The sequence below is a fragment of the Zingiber officinale genome, chromosome 3A (assembly GCF_018446385.1).
Source record: "Zingiber officinale cultivar Zhangliang chromosome 3A, Zo_v1.1, whole genome shotgun sequence".
NCBI classification, from domain to species: Eukaryota; Viridiplantae; Streptophyta; class Magnoliopsida; order Zingiberales; family Zingiberaceae; genus Zingiber; species Zingiber officinale.
This window is the reverse complement of record NC_055990.1, coordinates 87,643,023-87,649,088: the sequence shown is the minus strand read 5'-3', so window position 1 is coordinate 87,649,088 and position 6,066 is coordinate 87,643,023. Positions and strand designations below refer to the sequence as shown.

Below are 6,066 nucleotides of genomic sequence, written 5' to 3'. Positions count from 1 at the left end.
CCGAGAGAGATATCAGATATGGCTCGAGGGTAAGTTGTTTTTAGTGCTAGATTTGTGTGGACTTGATTGTATACATTGTTTGGGATGTTGAGTTTGGTTGTGTGATCGTTTATTACAGATCCGTCCGGCCAAAAAACATATGCCGCCTTCTCAACCGCCAGCCGCAACTTCCCCACCGCGCCCTCACCGAGAAGCACCCTGACGCCTCCTCCGCCGACGGTGAAGACGATCCCCTTGATAACTAGTATTTTGATGCATTATTTTGACTCTTATACTTAGCATTTTTACTCTCTTGTATACTTAATTCGGCATTTATATCATGTTTTATGAGTTAAGATTTATTTGGAGCATTGATCTAATTTTTCCTATATTTTCTGGTATTTTATCTAAAAGATACATCTTGTTTTGCAGGGGAGTAATTTGGGCCATTGATCGGGATCAAATAATCCAAGGGCTCATGTTAATCTAAGTTGAATCAAGAAGAGCCAAATCCAATCAAACCCAATCCAAAAGCTTCAATTCAAACACAATCTTAAAGCCCACTTTTAAAAGCCTAATTCCACTCATCTTATTGGATCCGGATCTTCTCATTAATCCAAACCCAAAATCCCATGCCTTTCCAAACCCGATCCACTAAGAAACTTCCCTTACCTCACGCACGACACAAAAGGATCGATACCTGTTCGCGTCTCATCCTCGCGCAGAGCTAGGGCACGCGCGCGAGCTCCCCACACCGCACCTTTCTCTTCTTCCTTTCTTTCTCCGGCCGGCGGCTTCTCCTCTTCTATTCACTGCCTCCGGCCGTCCATCCACAATCCAGATTTCTTCTTCTCAGATTCCAGCTGCGAGCGACAGCAAGTTTTCTTCCCATGGCAGCAAGCTTCGGCAGCGATTTCGGTCATCCACCTCACCGGAGGGGTTCTCCGGTGTGAACTCCACCTTCCGGCTACTTTCTGGCAGCTTCACCACCCGGGGTACAGGTGGCAGAGTAAGAGGCAGCGGCGGTGGTTCGTCTTCATCTCCGGCCAACTTCCAGCGAAGGGGTTCTTCGTTGGAAGATTCGTTCATCTACCTCGTTGTCGAAGCAGCAGCAACCAGCGGAGAGAGCTACTGTTCACTGGTTCTTGGGGGTTCCGGAGCCGGGCCCTTGTGTGACGGCAAGGGTAGTCATTGGATCGGTAGTTGATGTTTGGATTGTGGTTGGAATTTTCTTAGTTTATTACTGTTGATTAGCTTAGTTTACTTATTTTGATGTTTTGTGGTTGAATGTTTATATTGAACTAGATTTTTCATATTTAAATTGCATGTATTATGTTCAATTTGATTAATGCTCACAACGTGTTCGATCAAATGCTTCAACCAATAGTTAGGTTTAATTTGATGCAATTTATTTTGTTTAATTCTTACTTTGTCTTGTTCTTTAAATTTAGTTAAGTCCTAGCTTTGATTTAATGTAATTAGGATAGATTAATTTAGGCTTTCATTATATTCTTAGTTTCTTTAATGTTTTACTTCATGTTATGCCCATTGATAGATGATCTTGTATCGTAGTTTCTTTATTTTGATGGCTCCAAATAAAAATTGGATGATTGTATTTACTGATAATGAGGATGATATGATGCTTGTTGGAGATGACCCTTGGCAGTAAGCATGCTTCTACATTCCTAATGTTCTTCTCTTATGTATATATATCTTCCATTTTCTATGTATAAAGTGGATATGTTGACAACTGGTGTTGTATAATTTTCTACAGGGAATTTTGTGCTATGGTCCGTCAGATTTTTATATACACAAGAGAGGAGGTCCAGAAGATGGATTCAAGTACCTTGAACCCAAAAAATGAAGATTGTCCTGATATGAAAGGGAATGTCAAGGAAACAAAAGGCAGTCAATCTGCATCATCATCTAATTCAAAAAACTCATAGGCTTATCCTGCAATGTAAGTAGGAATCTCTTTTTGTTTAATATAAATTGCCGTGATAATCATTTTATCCCATCATTTCCCAGGTTATTGAGATGTTTTATTTGAAAACTATGATAGGTTAGGTCCTTCTCCATTAATTTGACAATTGAAAAATAACTCCAACAGTTAATCCCCGAGTACTTCATACTCATATTACAGCTAGTCAAGTATTTATGCAACATGTTATCTGTCAATGAAAATTAAACTGCACCCTTTGCAAGAAAGACTGACAACTAGAAAAATAGTTCAATATCGCTACTAGTATTTCATGTTTGGAAATTGATTTAAGCGAGAAGTTTGCAGGCTGACGACATCTTTGCCATGTGCAATTCAATCTTTGTGGGATCTTGAAGCACAAACAAAGTGATTGTTTGTGCTTTATCTAAGTGATTGTTTGAACAGTTTTATAGCATGCATCTTGACAATTAATATAATTTTGAAGAACACTATCAAGGAAGAATGTTCAAAAGAAAGTAAAGGCTAAGGAGAAGATCACGTAATTAACTACACGGGTAGGTTTCCGTAAGAATTCAACTTTTTCTTGATCTATTCTTATGTAGTCCATGGTACACATTAAAGATTTCACTGTAGCTTATTTTCAGTATTCTAACATGTAAATTAATACACTTTTGTGGATCCTCCAAACAATCTAAGTTGTGATGGATTGATATCCCTTTATGTTCCAAACCTTTGTTTTTTTTTTGGAGCTTGTAATTTTCATTGCAAACAATCCATATGGTGTATGAATTACATTCAGTCCAGTATAAACTTAGCACTTTCACTTCAAAGGCAATTTATGAGTTTTATTCTACAATCATGTTTACTAATTGATCAGATTGATTAAGAAGGGCGTTGGAGTAGCTTGGTAAATTTGTTTTGCTAGGTTATGATAAATTAGCATTCAGCAGAATAGATGTTTGGTTTCTTCTTCAAATCACACAGTAATATTTCTCTTGTCATTGGTGAAACAATCAATCCACTCATTATAACTTCCACAACAGAAAATTTTATGTTATTTGTCTACTACCAATGCAGTTTAACTGATTTTACATTGACTGAACAAGGTTGATTTTATTTAGGTATCAAACTCTCCCATTTGTTTTAGATATTACATGTCTTGTTTGTTAATTTCTCCAAACCATTATTTCTCAATTTGTTAACAAGGAAACTCATGTTAGCATAGTCATGATCAGAGCCTAATTATAGTTAACAATTATCTGAGTGCTATTGATTAACTGTTCTGTCCTTTCTTCTGGTTCTTTTTTTTTTTTAAATTTGTGCACTCATTTAGATGGTTTATTATTCTTGTTGTGATGAATTCAGGTCTAGTGAAAATACTGAAGAAGTATGACAAGAGAACAGGAGCACTTATCAGGCAGCCCTTCATCGAAAAGGTGCTGCAGCAGCCATTCTTTACAACTGATCTCCTATACAAACTCGTGAAGGAGTGTGGCTATGCTCGACCACCTCTTCCCCAGCAACAACCTATCAATTTCAGCAGAATGCGATGAACAAAATGGAGTGCCAAAGCCGGCACAATCAGGTGGGAGGGTTCCGGAGTTGGAGGAGATTAAATATATGCAGAGCTTATATATGAAGAGCACCGTAGCAGCGCTGCGGTCCTTGAAACAGATTAGGAGCAAAAGTTCAACAGTCAAAACAGATTAGAAAATCTCGTGTTATATTGTTCTACCTTTGTTTTAATAGTGTTATCATTTTGTTGGTTGCTTATGAAATTTCTTCAGAATGTTATAAATATTATTTTTGAATGTTAGAAAATTGTATATTAAATTTTATTTTGAAATTTAGTATTTTGAATTATTTAAAATATTGGAAAATTGTGTATTAATTTTTTTTTGTTTTTTATCTAAAAAAGACAACGGTTTTTCACTGTTGTCGTAAATAGTTTAAAACTGTTGTTGAAGACCCTGTTATTAAAGGTAGACGCTCAAAGACAACGGTGAAAAACTGTTGTCTTTGAAGGAAAAGACAACGGGTTTTCACCGTTGTAAAACTGTTGTCTTTGCCTTCAAAGACAACGGTTAAAAACTGTTGTCTTTGGGCACCCCTTTTAACAACACGGCCTTTAACAACAGTCCGAAAGGGGCTACGACAACGGTGAAAAACCGTTGTTGTTAGGCTTTTTTCTTGTAGTGAAAATTTTGAAAAACCTATGAGTACGAGTTTACAAACTCTAGATCTACATTAGAGTACGAGTTTTACCCTTGATGCGCGCCTTTCGCAAATCCCGCTCGTCCAAGGTGTTGGATCTCAAGATTGTCAAAGTAGACAACCCTCTAGAAGTATCCACACGAACAAATCGATGGAGGGAGAACCTTAGAGTGTGCTAGCACTCCAAGAAGGTCTCGGCAATGGAGAGGAGAGGGAGAGAAGAATTGGAGCAAGGAAGAAGATGAGAGTTACAAAATGCTTGAATGAAAAATGAATCCCATTCATTCACAAAGTGGTCGGCCACACATGTGTAACTCCTTCTCATTTAATGTGGCCGACCACATTAAATTGAAAGGGAATTTGTAACCTCCATTAGGTGGCACACACATGTGCTAAACATGATGATGTGGCACATCATCATTGGCCACTTAATGCCAAGTCACAAATGATGTGGCATAAAGTCAAGTCAAACTTGACTCTTCATCTTCCTCTCAAGTCAAGTCAAACTTGACTTAATCTCTCTTATGATTGATCTAATCCAACCATTTAATTCAAGACAATTTAATATAATGAATCTAATTCATTTAATTAAATTGATTCAATGAGTCATAATCTAAATTAGACTCATTGAACACATGAATCAACTTGAGTCCAACTCAATTAGCCCAATTAGAATTACTCTTAATCCAATTTGATTCATCACATGAATCTAATCCTCTTGGTTCATCATATGAACCTAATCTCTATCTAATTGCCTTTAGTGTGTGACCCTATAGGTTCTTGTAACGTTGGCAATGCCCCTAAACCCATTTAGGAGCATAAGTAATGAGCGGTATCTACCAACACATCATTACTACCCAAGTTACAAGAATGTTGAGATCCAACATCACCTTGTGACTACTAATTGTGACTCCTCACAATATATGACAAGTGTCCTTCTATCCTAGATATCTAGATTGATCAATGTGAGGCATAGACCGTGTCATCCTCTAATCAATCTAAATCTTGAACTCCAAGTAGACTCACTAAATCAAATGAGCTCAATATCTCATATTGACTCATTTGGGCATGGCCATACACTTCGTGGTCTCACTCTATCAAGAATATCGATGTCACTCCCGTCAATGGGAGGGATAGATCCCATCTACATCACTCACATCTCTCCGCATAATTTGTTACATACCGAGTAATCGCCTTTATAGTCCACCCAGTTACGGGTGACGTTTGACGAAACCAAAGTACATAACTCTTATGTAGGGAACCATGGTGACTTCAGGTCTAAGGACTAGTAGTCATACTAATAGTCACATGAGAAACTTGTTAGAGTGTATACTGAAAGCCTAAGCTTTGTAAACATTCATTATGAATAAAGAATCACATTTGGTCAAATTTTCTACATTTAGTTGTAGTTGTTCAATTAATTTATATTGTAGATAATATAGTATGTGGTGTCACATACAGAAGATGATATTATCAGTACCTTATAAATTATAAACAGTAGCTCACGACCAAAATGGAAAGGAACAAACCATTAGAAGGTCGTAGTGTAATTAGGTGTCAGTTTATCTTGACTGTATAATTACACTAGTACACTCAGAGTGTATTGAGTAGGACCATTTGAGGTCGTTTCTTTTATACTGACTTTATAAAGAAACAAAACCTCGATTATTATGGAAGTATGTGCTCTTAATCCTAATATAATAATAAGCACATATATTTGATATTAATTTCTTTAATTTATCAATGGGTGAGATTTAGTTCGATAAATCAACAAGCCCGATAAATTGGGAAATGATATCACTTATAGTGTGTGTTGTTGATTATAGAAGGAAACTGTGTCCTAGAGATACTAGGTTGATAATGTCCTCAAGAGGTGCTCATAAGGATTGTCATGTTAAACCCTGCAGGTGGACTTAGTACGACATGACGAT

The 6,066-nt window shown here is 37.0% G+C and overlaps 1 long non-coding RNA gene across 1 annotated transcript; it reads left to right on the top strand.

The window, feature by feature from the left end:
• The first annotated feature begins 1,551 nt into the window (after window positions 1-1,551).
• LOC122053876 lies at window positions 1,552-3,416 on the top strand. Its single transcript, XR_006132420.1, has 3 exons — window positions 1,552-1,644; window positions 1,754-1,939; window positions 3,287-3,416. It is a non-coding gene; the product is annotated as an uncharacterized LOC122053876 (long non-coding RNA).
• The last annotated feature ends 2,650 nt before the right edge of the window (window positions 3,417-6,066 follow it).